The sequence below is a fragment of the Caretta caretta genome, chromosome 7, assembly GCF_965140235.1.
Source record: "Caretta caretta isolate rCarCar2 chromosome 7, rCarCar1.hap1, whole genome shotgun sequence".
NCBI lineage: Eukaryota > Metazoa > Chordata > Testudines > Cheloniidae > Caretta > Caretta caretta.
Genome location: NC_134212.1, coordinates 23,925,946 through 23,951,731, shown reverse-complemented (window position 1 = coordinate 23,951,731; position 25,786 = coordinate 23,925,946). Strand labels below are relative to the sequence as shown.

General features: G+C 50.9%; 2 long non-coding RNA genes across 2 annotated transcripts in view; one reads left to right on the top strand and one right to left on the bottom strand.

The window, feature by feature from the left end:
• The first annotated feature begins 11,929 nt into the window (after positions 1-11,929).
• Positions 11,930-21,349, top strand: LOC125640473 (uncharacterized). Its single transcript, XR_007357787.2, has 2 exons — positions 11,930-12,233; positions 20,954-21,349. It is a non-coding gene; the product is annotated as an uncharacterized LOC125640473 (long non-coding RNA).
• Positions 21,258-25,786, bottom strand: part of LOC125640472 (uncharacterized) — a 24,372-nt gene continuing 19,843 nt past the window's right edge. The window contains exon 3 of the long non-coding RNA XR_007357786.1: positions 21,258-21,313. This is a non-coding gene — a long non-coding RNA (uncharacterized LOC125640472). The remainder of the gene's footprint in view (positions 21,314-25,786) is intronic.

Genomic DNA, 25,786 nt, shown 5'->3' with positions numbered 1-25,786 from the left:
ACCTGCCCCATCCCTTTCAGTGCCAACTGTGGCTGTTCCTTTGTCTCCAGTGTCTTGCGGTGTCCGCTTGCTGAAACCAAGAGCTACTGAGTGAGGGCCGAGGAGGGAGAAATCCCTCAACATCAGCAACCGAAGCTCCAGCGGAGCTGCACGGGCTGAGGGAATGTGTCCAAGTGCAGCTCAGCGCCCGGCTGGGCTTTGACCAACCATCGGCAAAGTTGGTTTGTGACAGTTTTTCCCTATTAAAGCAAATGGTGTGCCAGCACAGGGGCCTGCGGGGGCAGCTGCTGGGGGCTCCTGCAGAAGTACGCAGGGGAAGCAGCAGCAGCTGTACGCTTTCCAGCTGGGTACCCTCAGCTGGATGGGCCTCTGCAATGTGGAGCTAGAGTTCACCCTCTGACCATGATCCATGCCCCCCTTGGCCTCCCCTGGGGCTGCCAATGAATGCCAACTGGGATGGTGGTTTGGGGGGTATGGACTCCTGCCCATTACTGGACTGCAACACACACACCCAACTCGCTTCACATGAAGCATTAAGGGCCAGTTTTTCAAGAACTCCACTCCCATTTAGGCACCTAATGAAGTGACCAGATTTTCAGAAGTGCTCAGCATCCATCTGCTCCCATTATTTGCAAGGGGGCAGATGAAGTGGGAGGTGGCGGTTGGGGGAAACCTCCATTGTGCTCAATGGGGATGGGGTGATGAACACTTCTAAAAATCTGGCTACACGTGTGTTGTGCTTGCCATTTAAAACCAGCCGTTAGTGGAAATCTTCTGAGAACTTGGCATGGTATAAGTACCTAGTAAGAGGTTCATTTTCCATACCCGAGAGCAGATGTAACCAAACTATACACAAGAGCTGGTCACATTTAACTAGCTTAATACGGGCAAATGGCAACTACTCATCTTTAGTGAAAAGGTGCAGGCTGCAGAGATGACATACATCCCAGCATGCTGTGTTCCAGCTGGAGCTGAAGGAAATGGACAGCGTTCGTTGTATGAAGAACCTGGCATCTTTTAGTGGTTCGTATTTTTGATTTGTGCATTTTAAGCATGTGTCACAGGAAAAGCTATCCCCAGCACCAAACCAGTCTGATGACTTACAGTCATCATTTACATGCGGAGTGAAGAGGTGTCTGTGTAATATACATAGAGAGTGATTGCAAATCTGTGTCTAGAGAGATACAGACACATCTGCCTCCACAAAGAATCTGAGAAATGACTCATGATGAAAAAGCCCTAGTAGGTCCCAGGGGCCAATGCAGAATCCTCTGTGGTACATTTTTCAGGCTCACAAGTAGTCTAGTTTGAAATGTCTCCAGGGAAGGAGCTTCCACCACTTCCCTTGCAAGACCATTCTACAACCTAGTAGATTTTGCCAGTAGGTCATTTCCCCCATATTCAACCGAAATTTTCCTTTGCTGAGTTGCAGCCCATTTCCTGCTAGGTATAACTTTGTGGCCCATCGTAAACAATTCCTCTTCATCCTCGAGTTTCAAGCCTTCAAATACCAGCTGTCAGTTATGTTCCACTCCCTGCCCTGGTTGTCACTTAGCCAACCAGTCATACTCAGCTCATTTAATCTTTCCTCACAAGTGACCCTGTCCAGCCCCAGAATCCTTCCTGGAACCCCTTAAAACTCCTCTCTGACACATTTGAGCTTCTTGAAAATGTATTTGTGACCAGCACTGGCAGTAGGTGCCATGCATTTCCAGATACCTGGCTGACAAGAGACTACTTCTATTCTAAATGCTTTCTTCTGGGTTTACCAGCATTTGCTCAGAATAATTCCTGAAGTAAAAGTCTAGTTCCTCCTGGGCAGCTAGTTCATTGCTCATAGCACCATCTTGCCTTTATCCTCCCCCCCTCTGTCCCTCTCTCTCTCTGTCTCTTCTTTGCTCTGGGTTAATAAAAAGTGAGGATGTCTGCAGAGAAGGGCAGTGTGTGGAGGACTGAGCTGAGAAAATGCAGAACAGTGGGGAGATTGTGCTAGGGGCTTAGAGAGAGAGAGAATTATTCCCTTTACATAATCAGAAAACTTGATAGCTATAAATGTCAGTAGTGAAACTCTCAGACATTTGTCTTCATGAAGGCGTCTGACCACCTGGAATTCTTCCAGGGACATGAAGTGATGGGATGTCAGGACATCAAAGGCAAGAGGAGTGCAAAATGTCATGCAAAAAAAAAAATTAAAAAAGAGTGGGAAGGGGGAGTGAAGGGAAAAATTAAGATGGAGAAAGAAAGACAGGCCGAAAGTGAACACAGATAATAGGAGAGGGTCAGTAGGTCTGCCTGTCCCAGTGCCTCCTGATCAGACTGCCTTTGGATGCTGAAGGAGTCTGAAGTCCCAATAGCTTCTGCTCTGATTGTACTCCTGTTGTTCAGAGACTAATACTGGCTTTACCCAAACAAAACCAATGGTGCTTTGTAGAATCAGACCCAAAAGTGCCCGTATCTTTGCTCTCCCAGCACTGGCTGAATGGAACAGAAGCTCAGTCATACACTAGTTGTTATTTGCACAAGAGCAGCTAGCTAATGGGGAAGTGGAGAGCCCAAATGCACTCACCTTGGATAGACATCTTTGGGACAGAATCGCTGTAGGACAGCTTGCAGCTAGACAGAATCCCCAGTAGCAGGACCACCAAGGAATCAAGTCTCTCCTCCAGGCAGCTCAGGTTGAGCCTGCTCTCCTCCTGCAGCCTTGAGGCCATGGACACCATGCTGGCTTCCACCAAGTTAAGCCAGTCCATCGGGTTCCTAGCCCTGGACAAGCTTGGTTTGCTTCTGGACCTGTCTGAATTCCATCTCCTGCTCCCCTGGGACATCCTGTACTTCTTCCGGGGCTGGCTGCTCATCAAGCACAAGCTAGTAGAGCCTACAGCTCCCCAGTCCATCACTTCTGGGGAAGAAGGAGGATGGCCACCAGAGATTGCAAGAATGAGGGGTGTTCTTTCCTTTGGCTGCACTCGGGGCTGCCTGAGCTCAGTCTGCCTGGCTCTAGAAACAGCAGCAAGAGGAAGACCAGCTGTTTGCACTTGCTAGAGGGGAAAGAGATTTCCATTCTGCTACTTCTGCTGCTGCCTCCAGAAACACACAACCTGCAAGACTGGGGTGGGAGCTGCAACAGGGCTCCTTCTGTCTCTGCTTGTCTGTGCACAAACTGTTGTGGGCTGGGAATTCCACTTACAGGCTGCTCAAAGAAATTGCATGAAGACGCTGAGAGGAGTTGGGAGGCATCCACCAGGGGAATTGCAGAGTGGCAGAAGGAAAGGGGGAGGGATAGGAAGGGCTTAGATAAAGGAGCACTTGAGACCCTCCAGCAGATTAGCATCTCACAGGCAATTAGAGCCAAGCCCCAATGGGCTGCTATGATTAGTGCTTCTCTCGTGCAGACTTTGCTACCAGAAGGGCTTGACTTGAAAGGGCTGTAATTTGCCTCAGTGGTAAAGAAAAACAGAAGGCATCCAAACGCAAGAGCCATGGCCTGAGTGCGAGGAGCTGTGATCTCTCAGTGAACTCTGGCCCCAACCTCAGCACAGGCACCCACGCCACCAGGAGCAAGGCTTCCATCCCACCGGCCCTGCAGCCATCACTCCCACTCCATCCCACGTGGAGCAAAGCCGCCTTTCCCATGTCAGCGGCTGCTTCTGTCCTGTGAAGTGAATGGGCTGCTGCTTCTGTGCCAGCCGCTGCTTCTGTCTAGTGCATATGAGGGATACCCCCATGCCAGCTGCTGCTCCCATTCCTTGCAGAGCGCAGCTGCCATTCCCATGCCTACCACGGTGATGCTTGTGGCTTCTGCGCACATGCCCAAACTTGCCCTTTATCCTACATGCCCAAAGCAACCTCCTTCCCCCCACTGAACTCAGCTGCTGGCCCCAAGCTGAATGTGGTCACCTCCATGCCTAGGTCATGCCACAGTGTGGGGGGATGGACTAGGTGACCTCTTGAGGTCCCTTCCCACCCAACATTGCGATGGTTTTATGTCCCCATCATCCTTGGGCCAAGAGCATCTCCAGCAATGGCTGGTGTCCGGCAGGCTCAGGGCTGGGAGGCTGACATCAGGAGCCATCTTCATCCAGCTCTGAAACCAGTCTGGTATCAAAAGACTGCAAACTCTTTGGGGACAGGAACTCTCTTTTCACTACGTATCTGAGCAGCACCCAACCCAGTGGGCCCTGGAGATCTCACTCAGTCAAAGAAATAATAACTCAAACACGGTCACCAAACTGCTGTGCATACTGGCCACGTCATAGGGGGGTGGGGACAGCCCCAGCTGTGCTGCCAAGTGCACTGGTCAGAACAAGGGATGAACAAGTCAGAGCCTTGGCCTCCCAGCAAGATGACAAAGCCCTAGTCTTGCTGAACCTGTCTTGGGGCAGCTTTTGTGTTTGCTCAGGCTCCCCACACGCCCACAAGAAATGGGCCCAAGCACGAGTTCATTCATTGGAGAGATGCCCCTGAGTGGCGCTCTCATGTTTTGTTTTAACAGTGACTTACTGTAAGAGCTGCTACAGCCTTTAATCTGGAAGCGGCCTCTTATCAGCAAGTGAGGGAAGGTGAGGCCCATCCTGAGTCAGAGCAGCCAGGCAAGCTGCTGCCACCCCCAGCAGCTCTTCATGGCCTCCTCCTTCTCACTAAGCCTGAGCCAGGAGGAGCATAAACCTTCTTTCTGGGCAGATCTCTCACTCCACATGCACCTCACCAGAGAGCAGGTGAATTTGTCACGTTAACACTTCCGGGCATAGTCTGGGAGGTTCTAACACTTCTCTGGTGCCTTTCATCTGAGACTGACTGGGAGCATGGGCTCGGGGTCTGGAGGCTCAGGTTCTGTTTCTAGCTCTGGGAGGAAGTGCAGGTTAGTGGCTAGAGCAGGAGACTGCATTTGATTCCCAGTTCAGTCATTGGGTGACTTGGGCAAGTTGCTTCCTCTCTCTGTGACTGTATCCCCACCTGTGAAGTGGGGATTATGACACGTTCCTCACTCCTGGGGGAGGATACATTCTGAGACCACCTTGAATAGCATGATCACCTACTATCTTTCCCACAGGATCGCTGCCTCATTCAGTCCACAGGATGGACCATGCTCTGGAGATGAGTGAAGGAGGCTGTTGTCTGTAGGACCCCTGCCTTATTTGTTGCAAAAGTTGGAAGGTGTGCAGTGAACAAGGCAGGGTATAGCAGGAAGAGATGGAAGAGTCTTGTGGCTAAGGCAGTTGAATGCCATCCTGGAAAACTGAATTCTATCCTTGCCTCTGCCACAGAGTTCCTCTGTGATACTGAGCAAGTCACTTAAACCAAACTTTTCACAGGTGGCCACTGATTTAGGTGTGCCTCATTTTCAGAGTGCCTGACTTGATATCCTGTGTTCAGATCTGCAGAAGTGCTGAGCAGCCAATGGGAGCTGTGCTTTGAACATATAAAGGGCTATCTAATACTAAGTTCTCTGAAAAATCAAGTCACAAATTAGGCACCCAAATTCTGCAACTTTAATAATGTTCTTCTAATGCCTTTTTTGGGAAATATCTATATAGATATAAGGATCACATCCCTTATCCCTATAATGCAGCCACCTCTGGTACAGAATATTTAGGAGCAGGTGTTGGAAAGATTGTCTGCCCCGAGATCATCGGCAGCATTCCAGATCTGGTCAGCCCTGATACCAGCATAACCTTCTCTCTCCCTCTCCTGTAAGATGTTCCTGATGGCTGTGCAGGACCCTAGTGCCTTTGTGGTTTGAGACTAGCCACTGAGGTCCCTTTCCAGTCATGAATTGTAAAGAACAGTTGTATGGCACCATCTAGTGGCCAGAAAATGACTGCTTTGTAAATGCGTTGGGTGGTGCATCATTCCTTAGGTTCCTGCTCCAGGACTAACGGGATCCTTGTATGTAATGGGAATACAGTGAGAGAAATTTTAGTAACGTTAATTAGTGCTGCTCTTAACACAAAGCAAGCAAATGTATCCATAGCAGCGACATGGAGAGCAGCTCCATTTTCCAACTTCACAGAGCCGATGACTTTCAGAAGCGAAGCTGGTACATGGCATAACAGTGCTAGCTGTTAGAAGATAGGGGAGCAATATTCCCCAGGACTCCCTTTACAGAGCTGGGGAGACAGTCTAACTTTTGTCATATAATATTTCACACTTGTAGAGCCATTTCATCCCAAACTTCACTTGACGCACACTCTATGCACAGGGATCACTCACCCAACCCATGCAGCCACCTCTAGGGTCAAACACAGCAGCTGTTTACCACCACACAGGAACATTCGGACTACAGTTCTGAAGAGGAAATAAAAAACACTCTTTCCCACTAGAAATTGCCAGGGAAGCCAGGTTGGTCAGCACGGGCAGGAATTACTGAAGCTGGAGTTTGGCCAGGGTAGCAGGATTACTATTGCCATTCTTAGGAAATGTGCCATGGGATCTTTAATGACCACAAATGGGTAGGGCCTCAGTAATAACTCTGAAAGATGGCAACCCCGCCCCCTCCCCCCCCAGTGCACTGCTAGTGACTCAGACCCCCACCTCCTGAAACCTCAGGATCACTTACTGCAGCACCTGCCGTAAGGGTTCCCTGGCGGTCTCTCCAGACCTACCCAGCTCAGCTTGTCAGATCTGACAGGTTCCCAATACAAGGCGGAATGGCTGGGAAGGGAGAGGGTGGGGGAAGTTTCAGGGAGTATTTTAGAAAGTCCTGCCAGTGCCATCACTCTGACCTTCCTCCAACCAACTGGATTTAAGAGATGCATCTGCTGAAGGAGATGCCCTTGTCCAGGGACACAGGACAGGGTGTGCGCACCAGACCCCTGGGGCAGGCTGCAGGCTGGGTTCGCTCATCCTTCATTTACATGCAGATGATCCAGAGGTAACCCAGAGACCTTCCCCAGTTCAGCCAGGTGATTCCGATGAAGGCACAGGGCATTGTTCAGCTACTTTTGCCCCATTGCATTTACAGCAGATTTAGGTCTCTTCCTCACCAAGTCAGTTCCTCTCCTCTTTCAAAGGTAACCAGGAACTCCCCTGATAGAGCCCCCACCCCGAGTAAAAAGGAGTTCAATAGCAAATACAAACTAGCTCCCAGTCTGCAGAAAGCCCCAAAACGGAGCAAACTCTCTGTCCCTAAACTCAGCCTCTAGGCAGAGGCCCTCAGCTCTGACAGGTTCTCCTGCCATTCAGGCTTAGTGCTGGTTGTATTTTGGACACTGTTTGTTGGGTGTTGGGGTCTGGGGTAGGCCCCTAGCTCTCTCTGCTCCCCACCCCACTCCCTTCCTCGCTGATCCCGAGATAGAAGGAGCTTTTCTACCCATACTGCCATTCTGCAGCTTCCATGACCTAAGGGCCAGCCTTGCGATGTGTAGGGCCCCAGCTGCTGAAGTTGTGGGGGAGAGGAAGAATTGGCCATGGATTGCCTCCCAATCTGATTCCACCCAGAGAAGAAACAAGCCAGCCAGTGGGCTGTGAGCTTGCGGAGAACCCCAATAAATCAGTTGTGTTCCTGGGGCTTCAGGCTAACCCAGCATGCACTGACATAGTGTGAAGGCCTCTACTTGTTAGCAGATCCCTCTGGCTGCTCAGTGGATAGAGGACTCAGCACTTGTAGGGCACTAGCCCCAGCCACAGGAGTAGGCACAGAGCACCCACTGATGCGAATGGGACTCAGCATATGGGCAGGACAATAGACCCTTCCAGGTCCGGCCCAGGTGCAAGGAATGGGAATGAACCCGAACGGCTTTGCAGCCCCAGGATGTTCAGTCTAACTCGTTGGCTGAGGTGGGATGGTGGTTCTGAGAGTGCACCATTCCAGAGCAATCAGACATTCCTAGCAGGGCAATCCTGTTCCACCGCCCTAACTTGCCCCTCCAGTTTCAAATGGATACTGGGTTCTTCCTTGCTTTTCCCACACTACTCATTCCACCACAGAAGGGTTGCATTGTGGGGTGGGGTCACATGACCCACATAGTTTAGGCTACGTCTACGCGTGGAGGTGGGGGGGTAATTCCCAGCTCCCATAGACACACCCAATGAGAGCTAGCGCACTAAAAACAGTAGTGTATCTGTGGTAGCAGAAGCAGTGGTGGTACAGGCTTGGTACCCCAGTTACATACCCATGGGGTGTGGGTGGGTTTGTACCCAGAGTGGCTAGCCCAAGCCTCCGCTCATCACTGTCTGTGCTAACGCGAGTATGTCTATGCGAACTGGGAATCACATCCTGAGCTCCTCGTGTGGCCATAGCCTGTGTTTTGTAAGATGCTTCCTAATGGAAGATGCTACAGAAACATGCAGTATTACAGGCTAACATTGCCTTCACAGTAACACTGGAACTCTTTGCAGCAAGTGGCCATTAAGACAGAATGAACATTGAATTCCTGCCTGGACCCTACTCGTCTACACTCTGTTACGGTGGATCCTGGCATGCCCCAGGGACTGGATCAGGGATACTTTCTCACCTGGGGCCAGGGGGATGTAGTGTGTACCTCCTGGTAAAGCTTGGAGTCACTCTGTGATGAATACCGTGGCCTACTGTGCTAAAGGGTGGGCTCACACCTCCTCTTTCTCCCAAATGCTTGAAATGCATCCGAGCGGGGAGTCAGATGGCGCAATACAGCCTGTTATACCACTAGGGGGCAACACAATTGATCTGACTCAAGAAGCTAATGACTACAACAGGTTGGGAACATCTTACCCCTTTCCGGCCAGGGCATCCGTTGGCCAAGCTCCTCCAGACATTCAACCCCCCCACTGTCCACCCACTTTCGGCCGCTTGGGGGACCCATTGCTTCTTCTCTGCACGCACAGGAGGAAAACAAGAGTGACTAATGGGCATTGACAGGGGCATCATTTTTTTCCCATCCAATTTGTCTTCAAGGCTGACACCAGAGAAAACCCCAAATTGCAGCTTGTGCCCTGCACAGTTTTACCACAGTATCCTGAAAAAGCATCTGGTGAGCTGATAGCAGAGGGGGGCTCCAGGCTGGAGCCCCTGCCGGAAGCCTAGGACTGGCAGCGGTTGGGGACCCAATGCTTCTGCTAGGACGTCAGACAGGAAACTTCCTGGAGGCTCTGAGAGTTCCCTGGGCTCCAGCCACTGTCACTGTAGAGAGAGGCAGGCACACAGCCCCCCTGCCTGGGGCATCAGTAGCCCATATGGCTCTGGGCCTTTCAGGCAGTGACATTCTTCACAGCATGGGTGCCATTTTGTATTAGGCCCTCAGATTAGGCCCTCAGCAGCAGAAGACATTGCAGTCACTCAAAGGCACTTGCGATGCTTTGAAACCTAAATGTCCCTTCCCCTGAGGGCATAGGAATCGGCCTGTACAAAGAGGCCTTTGAGTTTGGGTGAACTGTCACCCATGCGTTGTGATATTCCAGGCCTTGCCTAGAATCACAGGTCAGGCCAGCTGCAGAGCTGTTAGAGCCCATGGAGAATGGACACCTTAAAGGGACCTTTGAGGAAACAGATCTAATTAGAAAATGCCATTTCCCCAAGAGACCATCTGGCCGCACTGCTCCCCCAGCTCATTGACCAATACAGCAAAGCTCTAGTCAATGGGAGGTAGCTGCACGTAATGTGCAGTGAAGCTCTGCAAGAGTTCTGTACCACCCTGGCGTCAGAGCACTGAATGAGGGCACTGAATCACCCACGCAGCGGAGCTCTGTCAGATGGTGCTGCATTACTCCCATTGCAGCCCCTGGTGGGGCTGCGGCTGCGTCGTCCATGCAGCAGTGGGAGGATGAAGAAACAACAGACAAAAGAATAACCCATGAATAGCATTTGCTTTCTTGTAACACATTTCAACTGCAGCGAACCCCAGGGCTTTCCAAAGTAATGAAGAAGGTGGCAGAAGAGCAGTGCCCATGGTGGCCATTCCAGGAGTCATTCTGCACTCTATATTAGCTCTCACCCAGCCTGGGACATCACAGCCACTCCACTGAGAGAGGGGTTGCTGGCCACAAAATCTGGGCTATTCCCTGCCTGTTCTCTATTCCTTGGGGTGGCTGGCTGAAGACATCCCTCTTTAATGTCTCACCTAGAGGGCATCACCTTTATCCATGCAGCACCCCACAGTGGTGCCCTGTAGTGTTAATGTTGGGCAGGAGCTGGGACCTGAATCTGTATAATGACCCGTCTTCCTGATCCACCTCCACTCCTCCTGGATTGGAGAATGTTGTTTCATGGGGAAAGTCTTGAGCTCAGTTCCCCTGCAACAGTGACCCGATTGATACATGGGGACAGAGCTGTCACCACCTCAAACACAGCACAGCGCAGAGGGGAACATTTCCCTCGGAGTGGAAGAATTTACCAGTTGGCGAGGGTGGGGTGGTAATCCACTGGGATCAGGAGGAAATGCAGTGGCAGGTTTTTGGAGTCAGGATCAGCCTGTGGCTGTGTTTCCATACAGAGAATGGAGCCATGGCATCACAGTACTGGAAGAGGTGAGTGATCATATTGAATCTCTGAGAAGGGCTGATGCCAGGTGCTTCAGAGAAAGATATGATCCCCCTCCCCCGTCGTCTCACACACATCAAGTCCCTAAATGTACATTCCTATTCCACAAGCGGAAAATGAGACCCCTTCCATTTACCTCCCAAGCCAGCAATCAGCTGCTGATGCCCTGCAGCATGAGGGGCCAGGAGGACTCCGGTCTGGTTCACTGTCTAGGGAGTGACTGAGATCCCTGTAATAATGGACCGGTTTAGGCCATGGAATGACGGGAATCAGTGAGAGTTCAGGAGGATAAACTTCATTGCAGAAGGCAGAGCCAGCCCCTCTTGGGGATTCATACCCTCTAGGGGGAGAGCTGTTGCCCTGAGCAAAAAAGCTCTCTTCTTTCTCTTCAAGGGCAGTGGGAAATTAGGATCATTACACCTTCCTCACCTTTAACCAGTCCCTAGAGTGCATTTCCCCCCCAGGACTACATTTCCCAGCATGCACCTGCCCAACCGGGGCTCTAACCCTGCCGGGCAGTTGAGAATGACAGTGCTTTGCTAAACAGAACTTGGTACACTGCAGAGTCTAAGGCTGGGGAGTTCATGTGTGACCCCATATTCCATTTGGTGAACACCAACATCCTCTTTTCCAAATTTCACTGTGTCCAATTTGATCAATCCCCTGTCCCTCAACTGTTGGCCTCTGCACCCTAAGTGAGATCAACAAAGGGCTTTCAGCTGAGTGGAGCTCATGGCTTGAGCAGTGGAGAGATTCCCATGCTCCTTATCTGGTAGAGCTGCCATCTGTGGAGCACGGAATGGAGATCCTCGCTCTGGCATACTGTGTTCAGTGCAGCATCAGACTGGAGAGAGACTAACAAATTGGAGGGTGGGAGAACATAATTTATGAGAAAAGATGGAAAGCGCTAACTCTACATAGCTTGAGGTAGGGGGCATGATAACAGCCCAAGCATAACTGGAGAGGGCAGACCAAGGAAGGAGGGGATTTATTTAGAAGGGTGTCAGAGGAGGAAGCTAAGGAAGGGGAAATTAAGGCTGAGCGTCAGGGAAAGCACCCTGACAAAGCCCATCATCCTGTGGAAGAGGCTCTACAATGGAGGAAACTCCACTGCTGGGGACATTTAGCTCTAGACTGGAAAATCTAGGTTCATTTTAAAAGGAGCTGAAAGGACACAGATGAGCAGAACCAAAGGACTAATCACTGACCAGATGGATGCTTAAACAGGTAAATTGCAGCACAGAGCAGAGAAATTTCACTGCATCTCCTCCTCATGACCCATATTGTCACTATCACCACTTCTCCTCCACCACAGAAGAACCCAATGGAAAGTGCTACACACATGTTAGCGCTAACAAAATGCGTGCACTCTGTGAACAGAGTAGATCCCCTCAGATATGTACACAGTGGCTTACAAAAACCTTCAGCGTGCAGGGTAATAAAAAAACACCTTAGTGTATCTCAGGACATACTCGCCTCCTCCCTAACAGACTAAGTGCATCACCATAGAAACAAAGTCCTCGTCTCAAGCGGTGGCTAGTTTAGAGAAGCAAGAACAAAGGAATATGCCTTGAATTTGAGCAGAAGGTGGGGCTAGTGCTGATCCTTAGTTCCTGGGGGACTTCATTACACAGTCTTGGACTGGTCCCCAAGAAAGCTCTGTCTCCTTTACAGATGAACTTTACTCTTATTGTGGAAAGTTCCATTGTGCCAGAGGAGAGAAGTTATGGACCATGGTCCTCAATGTGGAGCTTCAGTCCATCTTTTAGATACCTTGAAGGTAAGGCTTCATGGATATGGAACAAATTTCAGCTCAAATCAGGCGCGAATCAAGGGAGAATGGGCTGTAGCAGACCTACTGCTCATAGCTAGGCATGGGAAACTATTAGTAACAAACAATTTAGCCAATGAATATAGCTTTGCTTTCTGTTTGCAAATTATTTGCAAATGGACTTTGATTTTTTTAATTCCTAATTGCTCAACAAATAGACAAACAGATGCACCATGTAAGAATTCAGATAGTCAGAAAGGGATTTCAACCTATGTGTTGTTCAGCACATTGCCGTTTGACTGTCTTGATTATTCACTCTGAGCTGTGACCAGTCCTGTTTCTGCTCCCTGATTGGATGACCCTACTTTACAAACAGGTGGCAAGCTGTTCCTTCACAGGTAAGGAATACCCTTGTCTGCATGTGAATCCAGGTATTCACGGAAAGAGCCGCCATTCCCCAGCATTTGTTTGAACAAACACAGATTGGGATGGATCTGTGGGACTAGCAAACAAAGAGGGGAATGAAGGCAGCTGAACTGAAAAGTAATTCAGAATTCCTGAAAATATTTGCCCATCGTTTCCTCCAGTGTTCACCCACCTCTCCTCACAGCTCTTGAGAAGAAAACAAGCAAACGCCTAAGAGCCTGAATTACAACACTCAGCCCCCCCAGGGCCTGGTTTGTCTGTAGCAACCACACTCCTTACATTTGTGTATCTCCTCAGGCTTAAATGCACAACACTGATTATCTCTCCACAAAAGAGCTGGCCAAAAATTTTTTTACACAAGATTTGACCAGCTGTAAGGACGGAGTGGAAAGCAGGAAAATATTTTTTGACCATTTTCACAGATGTGTTTCATAAAAAAAAAGTCAAAATTTTTCCAAACTGCTCTAATTATAGATGTAGAATTATAATAATAGATCATTGTACTTTTCGTCAGTAGATCTCACAGTGCTTTACAAAAGAGGCATCATTATCCTCATTTTACAGATGGGGAAACCGAGGCACAGAGTGGTGAAGTGACTTGACCACGGTTACCCAGCAGGTCAGTGGCAAAACTAGAACTAGACTCCAGTCATCTGAGTCCCAGTCCAGAGTGTTATCCACTAGGACACACTGTCTCTCCATAACACATAAGTGTTCTGTTATGGAATCTAAGCAGGTGCTTGGCGATTCCTAAACACAACTGCCCTTTAAAGCATTTGGTAGGGAACATTCCTGCACTGGCCATGGGAGAAGAACTCAAGGGGGCCTCAAGTCTTTTCCATCTCCAGTGTCTGTAGTTCGAAGATCTCACGAGGGTCCTGGTTTGAGTCTCGCATGCCATATTACAAGCAGACAGGCTACTCCACCAACTGGCTGTAGTGTCCAGGTGCCAGTTGGTATGTGTAATCATCTCCTTCACCCCTTTTCCCTGCCACATCTATGGATGCTGCCTGTACAAAATCTCACAGGTCCCCTTTGCAGTACATTTGGCATAGCCAGAATCGAGTCCATGAAACTTTTCAACAGACATGAAGATCAGCAATACAGTGCACTGTACAGGAATAAAAGTGATCAGTCATAGCGTCTTGGGCTGTCTATCAGTAGATATGGAGGGTTACTTGTAAGCAGGCTGGTCAGACAGCAATCACTAGCTTTATTATGTGAATGGCATCGGAAGCCTTTTCTTCTAGACAGACAGCTGTGATCCCAAAGGTCTTGGGGCACCCAACTGGAGCCAATGCCAGGAACTTGCTAGGAGCTCAAGGATGGCACCAAAATTAAAAGGAGCCTATGGCAGTCCCCTCACCTTTACCAGGAGAGAGGATGGTGGTCTTGTGAACAAAGCACAGAACTGGGACTCAGGAGCTGTCTGGTCAGTACCCTGCTCTGCCACTGACTTCCTATGTGACATTAGGCAGGTCATTTAATCTCTCTGTGCCTCAGTTTCCCAAGTGTAAAGAGCAGGTTAAAATATTTCCTTTCTCTTGCCATTCGTCTCGTCTATTTAGGTTGTTAGCACTTTGGGGAAGGGGCTGTCTGTGTGTGTGTGTGTGTACAGTATCCCGCACTATGGGGCCCAGATCTCAGCTCTGGGGGTTATTGGAATACAAATCAATAATAATAGCATGCAGGTGCAAGAGACCATAGGAAAGGTTAGCCTTTGGGTTTTAGGGAGGGCAGCAAGCTGATTCTTTGATCTCCCCCAAACTGAAAGACTCATTCCAAATGAGGGGCATACCTTCCCCTGCCCTCTGAACAATGGATGGACTTATTCCCCCTTCACGGTCACCACAGTGATGACATCTTGCTCCAGCTGTGCAATTTCACCTTCGTTTGCACCCTAATAAACGCAGTGAGACACAGCAACCACTAGATGCCCCCCTAAGGCAGTCTTTGGAGTTAAGAATAGACTGGAGCTGATGAGCCAAGTTCCCACCTCCCCCCCGCGGAGTTTACCGGGTAAAGGAAGGCTCGTGACTGAGTTGTTCCTGATTCACAGAAGCACTAGATACACTAGGGGTGACTGAGCCGGCCCAGGGAGGTGCCTGTCAGAGAACTGACCCTGGCCGGAGCCAGACAAACCTGGTTACCTTTTCTCCCCAACATTATTATTTGTTATTTTCATTTCATGGTATCATTGCTGCCTTTGCTCACCCTTAGTCTGGTCGGTACTACTGCCACAATCTGCCTCTCGTGCATGGAGCCAGACAGAAAACGAGACACGAGGCAGAAGCACAGAGAGAGAGGGTTTAAAAAAGTGTAAAAAGGGTTGAGTGTAGCCAGAGGGAAGTAATGATAATTCCTAGCTGCTATATAGCACACTTTTTATCCATAGATTTCACCGCCCTTTACAAAGGTGGTCAACTACATTATCCCCATTTTACAGATGGGGAAACTGAGGCACAGAGCCGAGACATGACTTGCCCAAGGTCACCCAGCAGGGCCAGTTAAACCTAGGTTTCCTGGGTCCCAGTCCAGTGCTTGCTCTGCTAGGTCACAGGTGCACTAGGTGCAGGGGCAAAGGGAGTCCTGCAAGGAGGAACCTACCAATAGCAGAGCGGAGGAGGAAACAGACTGAGGTTTAGGTTCTGTTGTTTTAGTTAACAAGGCAGGGCTTTAACTGGGAGCAGACCCAGTGTGTGATGTGTGAGGAACAGGGGGTAGGATGCCACCATTTTACAGAGAGATGAGCCTGAAAAGTGAACAGGATTGTGAGATGACTAAACCCTGTGCATAAGCTGGGAAGGCACTTCAGCAACCTGATGGGATAAACTAAACCCTGGGGTTGTGAGCAAGATGCAGGCTCACTTCATCTCCCAGTATGTGGGGGAGGGAGGGAGATCCTTGAATCCCCTCCCTTCAGGAGGGAGTAGACAAGGAGCAGTTCTTGATGAGGTTGCAAGCAACTCAGAGAGGGCACGGATGGCTGGAAGGGGAAGAGGTGTGAAGGAGTCCTAATCTAGGCCTAAAGTGAGGCCAGTAAGGGGGGGGGGATTGAAAATGCCCCAAATGCATAATAAAGGGGAGGAAGCCCAGGGTGAAATGAATAGATGTCACAAGGTGGAAGCAGACAGTTCAGTAAGCAGGTGCTCAAGGACTAGCATTCTTAAACTGAGATGCCATGAATAAGACCGGGCCAATGTGTGACAGATAAGGGGGTACAAAGGAGTCCTATATACTGAAGGGAGAAACAGAAAGAGTGGAAAAGATCCCTGACTAAGGTGGAGAATGGGGAAGGAGATTGACATAGAGAAGATATGGCAGGTTACCATACATACACTCAGGTTTCAGAGGAACAGCCGTGTTAGTCTGTATTCGCAAAAAGAAAAGGAGTACTTGTGGCACCTTAGAGACTAACCAATTTATTTGAGCATGAGCTTTCGTGAGCTACAGCTCACTTGAAGTGAGCTGTAGCTCACGAAAGCTCATGCTCAAATAAATTGGTTAGTCTCTAAGGTGCCACAAGTACTCCTTTTCTTTTTGCGCATACATACACTGGAGTCACACAGATGGCAAGGGAGAATTTATGAACTGCAAGGACTGCACACCGGCCCCAGAGTAACCTAACTAAACTGCTTGCCTCATTGTTTATAAAGGCCTTGTCTCTGCTTGGGAATAGCCCCCCCGATACAGCAATCGATATAGCTGCTGGCTGGTTAGCTTCAGTGCTAACCCCTAAAAGTATGTCTACACTGCAAAGAAAACCCATGGCACTGAGTCTCAGTGCCTGGGTCGATTGACTCAGACTCGCAGGTTCAGGCAGTGGGGCTAAAAATAGCAGCATAGATGTTCAGGCTTGGACTGAAGCGTGGGGTCTGAGACCCTCTGAGGGTTTGAGAACCCAGGTTCCAGTGCAAACCCAAATGTCTACACTGTTATCTTTAGCTTTGCAGCCCAAGTCAATTGATCTGGGCTCTGAGACTCAGTAGACAGGGGCAAGCTGGGGCTTGCAGTGATTGAGTTAATCAAGGTTCAACCCTAAATCCCAACTAGCTCTGGTAGTGAAAACCCCTGCTTGCTTTTGTCTACACATAGGGGTCAGCATCAGGAAAATGGTCAGCTGCTCCACTTGCTGGCCACTAACAACTGAATCAGGCCTACTCCCAAATGTAGACAAGGATAAGGAGGGAAGGGGAGAGAGAGAGAGAGAGAGCTGCTCCTGCAACTGGACTGAAGTTCACTGAAAAGGAAGGAAGGGGAAAACTCTGGAGGAAAAAAGGTCGCTATCTTAAAACAAAAAAACTTCAAATCCAGACTCCAGCGAGAAACTGGTGAATTGGAATTCATTTGCAAATTGGATACTATTAATTTAGGCTTAAATAGAGACTGGGAGTGGCTAAGTCATTATGCAAGGTAGCCTGTTTCCTCTTGTTTTTTCCTACCCCCCCCCCCCAGATGTTCTGGTTTAACTTGGATTTAAACTTGGAGAGTGGTCAGTTTAGATGAGCTATTACCAGCAGGAGAGTGAGTTTGTGTGTGTATGGGGGTGGGAGGGATGTGAGAAAACCTGGATTTATGCAGGAAATAGCCCGACTTGATTATGTAAAGAGTTGTCACTTTGGATGGGCTAGCACCAGCAGGAGAGTGAATTTGTGTGGGGGGGTGGAGGGTGAGAAAACCTGGATTTGTGCTGGAAATGGCCCACCTGATGATCACTTTAGATAAGCTATTACCAGCAGGACAGTGGGGTGGGAGGAGGTATTGTTTCATATTCTCTGTGTTTATATAAAGTCTGCTGCAGTTTCCACGGTATGCATCTGATGAAGTGAGCTGTAGCTCACGAAAGCTCATGCTCAAATAAATTGGTTAGTCTCTAAGGTGCTACAAGTACTCCTTTTCTTTATGCAGTCAAGAAATGAGAACTGAAGAATGAGCAGTTGCTATGGGGTCCATTCCAGAACCCTAGAGGCAACGGACAAAGAAACAGGGAAAATTTTAGTGGATGCTTTTAAAATAGCATTTCTGGAAGCCGACTGGACAACGAGATAAAGGGAGAACAGGAAGATGACACATTGATCCAGGTGTCTGCTGGTAGGGAAGATGCAGGAGGGACTGATAGTAATAACTTCCCATTTCTATAGCACCTTTCACATCCTGAAAGTGTGAAGTGCTTTATTACACACCAGGACCCTCGGATACATGGCTGGAACTCCCACTGCTTTCAAGAGGAAAACATTCCACCCACCACTGAAATGCAGCCATCTCTGGAGTGGGATGCAGCTGGGTGACTGACCAGGGGAACACCTGGCTACTTTGTATTTGTGAAGTGTCAGCAGGGATTCCCGCACAGGGTGATCACACCACCAAGCCAGGTAATCAATGTTTCTAACATTAGCACTTGGACAGAGTTATGGACAAGCCAGGCCACTCCCCAATCCTGGGGATCCTGGAGGTGCCTTTACGATCTGCCAGCTAAACATCAGGAGGCAGGTTGAAATGTGTACAACAAGGCTACCCCGGGGCAGAGCGCGGGCTCCCCTCCCACTCCTCTGATGGCTAAGCAATGCTGCAGGGGCAAAGGAGCAGCAGGACCATACAGCTCAGCACGCGGTGGGGGAAGCAGCATCTCACCCCTAAGATCTGTTTGATTCTCGTCAGCCCTTCGTTTCCTCCCGTGACATTTGTTCACTCGCTTGTTGACAATTCAGACATTAATCTCCCTCAGTCTGGTGTCCTGGACAAGTTCATTTTTATCACAGTTCCGTTAGTGCCAGGTTGAGCCGGCTGGAGCCTCGCAGGTCCCCTGCACAGGCTCTTGGCAGTGACATTGCAGGTCCCCTGCACAGGCTCTTGGCAGTGGCCTCACAGCCTCTGCTGGCACCAGCAGCCTCCGTTATCCCCCCCGCCCTCCCTCAGGCAGGCCTGAGCTCCTTACCACATCAGGATACAGAACAGTGCATGAATTCCGGCCTCACTTATTTCAGAGCTCTGGTCAACCGCAAGCACCGTGTGTTTCACAAACGCATCACTACAGTGTGGGGAGGGCTGGGGTCTGGGCACTGGCACTTAACGGATGCTAAGAGGCAGTAACTACCAGAGTGGATTCAAACAAACATGTCCCCCGCCTTGTCAAACTGGGCCAGCACAGGGACTATGCTGACACAATCCTAGCCAGGCCTTTCCAGGCCAGCAGTACCTGGGGCCGAACTGCCAGAAAGTGTGTGCTGTACTGAATTTCCCCAGTTCTCAGGGTGGGTTGCAGCACTTTGGATCTCAGTTTGATGATGGGCTATATGTAACCTGGTAAAAGTCAGTCCAAATCTGTGCTCATCTAACTACAGGTGTTATTTTGCACCAGTTTAATGAGACTGGTGCAGCTTTGTTTGTGGACATTCTTCTAGTGGTTTAAACCTGGCTTATAGCAGTTTGGTGGTTCAGTAAATGTGCTGGTGCAAACTAAACCAATATAATTAGTTTTAAACGGATATGAGAGAGTCCATGAACAAAAGCTGCACAAGTTTCACTACACTGATTGAAGTTAAACCAGTCCAACTTGTGCATGTAGATAAGCCCTCGGCTGCAGCCTGCCAGTTAGGGGGCACGTGCTATTAGCTGTGTACTGCTTTCTAACAGGTGGCTTTGTAAACAGGGAAGTGAATTTATCCAGCTTGTGAAATGGTTCCCCCTCTGGTGCCCTGACTGACTGCGTGTTCATATCCTCGCCATACCTGGTACAGTAGCCATAGAATTGTTGGCTCTTTCACTGTGTTTGGTATAGTTTCTCCACACTGGGTACTGTAGCCCTGTTACAACTGGCTGTATCACCATGCTGGAACAACCTACCCTTTGTATTTAGGGGCACTGCTTCATCTACAGGCCAGATAAATGGCATTTGGGTGGCATTTTGTGTGGGATGAGAGTGCCATCCAGTGGCTGGTTACCAATATGTATCCCACTGAATCCTTTTGGAGATCTGGTGATCACTTGCAATCCAGAATATGATAAGCCAGATGATTCCTGCACAGTGACTGCAATGCTGTAGGGCCAGCAGCAGATTCATAAGATGCGACGTGCGAGAGGAAATGTCTGCAGAGAAAACACCACAGCACAGTAAGGTAGAACACACTGCCACATGGCCCGGGCATGGTCCCAGAGGGGGTCTGCTGCCCTATGCATCCTTGCCATGAGAGAGCGCTGAAATAACGCATGCAGTACCACTGTCCCATGGATGGCCAAAGCTGCTGGAAATTGTCTCTGAGCACCAGGCACAGCCAGGGCAACACTGAAGAGCTGAGTGTTTCAAGAGCATAGCAGCACTGGCTCCTTGGTCTGTCCTAGTACAGCAGAGGGAGGGAGGGAGGGGGGGGGGGGGAACCAAGCTGCTGAATTTGAATCATGGAAGGACACTACTGTGAAATCATGGCAGAGGGTCTTGGGTGCCTCTCATCTAGCTGCTCACACCCTACGGTTGTTCCTGCATATCCCCCGTGCGCCCACCAGGCAGGGATTTCCATTCTGTTACAGCACAGTTACGCTCTGTAAGGCACTTCTGTGAAAAGGGGAGTGTGAACTCCCTGCCACTCTCTTCCACTGGGCCAGCCCCCTCATCCCAGCAGAGGCAATGAGGTAGTGGTGGCGGGGTGGATAAATAAGTGCAGTATCTGCTCATATGATCTTACCAGACCTAATGGGCTCAGTTTACTGGCCAAAAGACAGTTTTTCTGTTGATGCTGCAAACAACCCTCCAACCTCCCTCAGGATCCACAACTCCTGCTGAGTCCTTTCTGCCTCCGCCACCAGGGCTGCTAAGAAAGATTCTGCAGCTGGAACCAAGCAGGCCATTTGCTCAGGGAAGCTGAATGGGCCCCAGCTCACTTTCCTGCAGCTGCAGCTGGTCCAGCAGGGCTAACGGGCATAGGAGCTTGTTTGCAGCAAGCAGTAAAGTCAGCCGATTATTACATGTCTTATGGCAGTGCCCAGAGACCCCAGTGAGGATAAGGCTCCATTGCCCGGGGCACGGCTCACACACATAGTAAGAGGTTCTCCTGGTTATGGTCCAAATAGACAAGGGGTGGGAGGAAGGGAATATTATATCTACTTTAACCATGGGGATCAGAGGCACCTATGGAATATGAGACTGGCCCAAGGACACGCAGGAAACCTATGGCAGAGCCAGGAATTGAACCCAGCTCTCCGCCTTAACCACAAGCCCATCCTTCCTCCCTTCCTCAGTGCAACGCACAAGGCCAACACCACGTGTTGAGTAAGAAAAGGACATGTTTACATATTTGCTCTTCCTTTAGCAGCAGACACGGCTACTGGCTGCACCCAGGCCCTGACACGGAGTTGCCCGGACAGACCAGCTTATAAAACGATGCACAGACTTGGACTTCCCTTGTGGCCGTGGCAGCGATTGATGGGCTGCAGGCTGCGTTGCCAAGCAATAATACCTGCTGAGAGGGATCCAGAGGTCCCAGCGTGCGCAGCAGTATCAGGAGGTGGAGGAGACAGCAGAGGTCGCTGAGAGATGGTTCTGCTCCTGGGACACGTTCTGTCTGTCGTCTGGGCAGCTTCTTCTCTTTGAGGTACTGTTATCTCTCTGTGATTGGGGGAGTGAGGTCTTCATCAGCCTAATCCTGCCAAGTATCGTCCTTCCCTGGAACCTGGAAAAACAACAATAAAAGCCCTTAATCACCTAATCCCCCTGGTTTGGGAGGAGTGGCCCCTGCTTTGATATCATCCCTGTCTCAGCTCATCCATGGGGGAAGGGAGGGAGCCGTCATCCTCACTGTCAGGTCCTGACAACCTCAGCGAGCATCTGGAGTGGTCTGTCACCACCCTCCCTGTGCATACAAAGGACTCCTCCAGGTCCACGGTGATGCATAGCCTTCTGGACCCCGCCGCCGCACACCAGCGGACTCCCTTTCCACCCTGCTCCCTAGACGAGTCCACCAGTGCCTGGGCTAGTGTCTGGCCTCCACCTCTGCAGCAGCAACAAACTGAGTGTGAGAGGAAAGGCCCACACGAAGGCCGGAGCCCAGCAGAAAGAGATACCCGAATGTCAGAGTCCAGATCCTGCTGTGCCACCCAGTTACTGGGAACTCCTTAGATCCAGACTCTGATGGGTTTATAGCTGAGCTCCACTGATTACGTCTGGATGGCACAGGAATCTGTGGGCACTGAATAAACCTCCAAAGTCCCAGCTCAGCCCACCGGGGCTGGGTGTAAAACCTGGGCTGATTTTCTGGGTTGTAGTTCCAGCATTCAGGTCAGGAACATGGAGGGGACATCCCCAGGACATTACAGAGCTTTACTTCCAGGGCTAGATTAACCTTTTGTGGGCCCCCACGGGGACAATGGAGCAGGAAGGTCAGTCCCCAGAGCGAGGGGCCGGCCAGGGGCATAGTATGGCAGGGGTGGCCCCACTCCGCCCAGCCCAGTGCGAGAGCACTGTTTACAAACCGGCAGTTGTCAGACGCACTGTGGCATGCCCAGCCCTGTGCTGCCAGCATGCCCCTTCCTGTCGGGGGCTGGCCCATGCCACGCCACACATCCCTCCCCGCCCAACACCCCCCCCGACTCCTATGGCCAGAGCCCCCCCAGACCTCTCACAAATGCATAGCGCCCTGCATACCACCACCCCTGCCCACAGCCCCACCACAACTGCCCAGCACCCTCCACAAAACCCCCACTCCCTATTGCCCCAACACACACATCTTCCCCATCCCCTCACAGCCCAGCACACACCAGGCCTCCCAGAGACCCACTCCCTGCCTCCTGGCCGCACTCATCAGCACTGCTGGGAGATGACTGTGTCTGCCGGGCTGAGCTGGCAGAGTAGCCAGGGCTGGTCCCGGAGCCGGGAATCGCTCTGGCCCCTCGGGAGTGGCACGATCACCAAGCGGGCTCCCTCAGGACCCACTTTACTGGAGTGGCCCAGCCAAGCCCCCCACACTGTCTCCCCACCCTCAACTGGCTGCGACTGGCCAGGCTTCTGTACCAGTCCCAAGCGGCTCGGCTCCGGGGAGACAGACAAAGCCCCACAGGTGTTGGGAAGCAGAGACTGTCCGGAGCCAGAGGTGCACTGGGGTCTAGCCGGGGGGAGAGAGGAGCAGGGGGGTGAGTCAAGGGGGAGGGGAGGAGAGGAGCCCTTGGCTGGCTGGCGGGCAGGCCGAGAGGAGCAAGTGGTAGTCAGGGGGAGCCAGCGGGGTCTCAGGGCACACTGCAAGCAGAGCAGGCCTGGGCCCCTTCTGAGCATGGGCCCAGCTCCATGGAGTCACTGGCACTATTGTAACCCCGGCACTGTGTACTTCCCTGCAGTTTGGAGATGGAGCATGTCACTCCCTAGGCAGCGCTGCCAGGTTCCGGGTGCACTTCTGCGGTGGGGGATTCACTGAGTCCCAAATGCAATCCCCTACATGAGAAGAGATTTCCTACCAGCCACCTGCTGTGATAAGTGCATGCCTGAGGTCTGATTGCCATTATTTTAGCACTAAGCACTATAGAAAATCACCCGGCCACAGAATTTGGCATGTCTTCTCTCTCTCAGAGGAATTTACCCTGCATTGCAGTCCCTTTGTACAGGCTGCGCCAACATAGAGGGTCCAGAAGCAACCCCAAGCCAGGCAATACCCTGTATCCAGCATTTGCCTTCCCTGTACAGAAGCCAGGGATGGGAAGAGCATGACCCTGCACCCTGGCTATTCCGTGGCTGCAAGAGGAACCAAGAGCCCAACTGACCCAGCAATCCCGGAATCAGGGAGGCACAAGCATCTCTCTTCCATCCCTGTGCCGGCCCTACTGCCCACACAGGGGTGAATGAACCCCTGTCTCTCCCAACCGTCTCTGGTTTGCTCTCACTGTCTGCATCTCTTTCCAGTGCAATCAGACGCCCGCCTGCATATAGTCTCTAATCTGGGTCTCCCTTTCCGCTCTCGAATAGGAGATTTATATCTTGAGTGGAAAGACCTCAGTGCTTCCTCTATTGTCCTCACGAGTGAAGGCAGCACCCAGCCCAGCAGCCTAATGTACAGCCCCGCCTGCAGGCAGAAATCACGCCAGCTGGACTCGAGCCCAGCCATGAGGCAGCAGAGCAGCGGCGGCTGGAGCACCATGCGAACCTGGTGCCTTGCTTGAACCCCTCTTTCAGAGTTGTCAGAGAGCCTCCCTCCTCCAGCACCTCTTCAGAGTTGGGAGGCCAGGGGACGACGCTCCCAACACGAAAGCAGCACTTGTGCCATCTGGGACCCTTGTGGGGCTGCACCATGCACACCCACAGCAGGTACAGCATGCACGGGGCGGGGCAGACTTACTCCATGGCAGCATGCCTCAGCCCTTCCCTGGGGTGAGAGGGGAGTTCAGTCTCCATGGCTCATGCAGCCCTTGGCGCCTCTGCTCAGGCTCCCACTGAGGGAGCATTAATGCTGGCTGGGGTGATACCTGATTCGCCACAAAGAGCTGGTGAATGGTTGAGGCCTGTCAGCTTGTGTCATCAGTGCTGGGCTTGATCTGAAAGTCTTGGCAGCCACAGGGATAGGCACTCTCACAAGGGGAGGACAGCTAGGGCACCTGCACAAGTAGCCTTGGGACTGGGGACCTGCAGGGCATCCTCAGTGGGTAGAGGCCCTTGGCTCTGGATTCACTTCCCCCACTGGTCTGACACAACCCAAGTTCCATGAATTTCAGACCATGGTGTAAGGCTCACATACTTCTGTTTGAGGGTGGGCAAACTGCTGCTGTGACCATCTACTCCCCTTATACTTATCCAGTCCCCACAACCATATTCTGTGACTGCCTCACACCTTGAATGTATTTATCCTCACATCACCCATCATTCCAATGTATAGGTGGAGACCTGAACCACAGAGCGACTAAATGACGCCCAAGATCACCCAGGAAATCCACAGTGGACCTGGGAATCCATCCCAAGTCTCCCAAGTCCTGGGGGCATGCCTTAGCTACTGGACCAGACTTCCTCTCCCACAGGGGGAGGTGGAGAGATCTTTTGCTGACCTGTGCCAGGCTGTTATTTAGCGATGGGATGTTTCTTTGAATTGTTGCTGTTATGCCCAGAGATGATGATGCCACCAAATGGCCATCAGTTGGGAATGACTTTTGGTCACTATCAGCTGGGCCTGCTTTTGCCTGCAGCATCAGATCCCTGGGTTGGAGGTGACAAGTACCTTATTCCATTAGCAATCCAATGGGCAAAACAGCCAATCCACCACATAAGAAGCAGACACAGCTCATTGTTAAAGAGGTGCTAGTGGCTCCCAAGAGCAACACAGACCCATAGGAATCTGAAGCTTGGCAGCTTGGATCCAAATGTTTAGACTCTTCTCCTGATCTATTTGGGCTGAAAATCTGCCAAGATTGGGCTTTGTAGTGAGATTTTCAGCTCTTCCCAGTGCTGTCCGGGCCCATATAACTAGAGTGTCTCTTCTTCAGCACCAAGACTGGAAATACTTTCCACATTGCTGGCAGCCACTTGACTCCATGTGAAACATTGCGTGAAGGGATGTCCTTGCATGTAAGTGGAAGGGAGACATTGTCCTGGCGTGACATCTGCTTGTGTACCTCAGTGCCATCGCAGCAGGAGGATGCTGCCCCCCAAGAGGGCACCATACAGGACGACACCTGTTCCCCATTAATTTTTCTTCCCTTCTCTTTTCTACTGCTTCATCCAAGCCAAAGCCTCGGTGGATCCAAGAGCAGGCCGCCCTGGAGCAGAGAGGGGAGCGGAACTCAGGGTCCAGAAGAGAGAAGCAGGTGGATCAGAGAGATCGGAGTTTGACTCCACCTGGCACCTCCAGTGCAGAGAGCATCACACAGCAGCAAATGCCCCCAGGTCTTAACATGCAGGTGTGACAGATGCAGAGAGGGAGTGAGGACTGGGGGCTTCAATAATGCTACCCTGAGCTAGGGGAAGGAGTTATTGACCCTTCAGCTCCAGGTAGACTACTGCTCTCCCCCTTCCCCCACCCCAAAAGAAAAAGCCTGCTGGATAGTCTGTAGGCTGTAACACAAACAGGAAACTCGACCAGGACCCAGCCCTTCCCAGCGGGGAGAGGAAAGAGACAAGCTTTGTTTCAAAAAGGTCCTCAGTGAGGACATGCTGGCAGCCTGCACAGGGACAT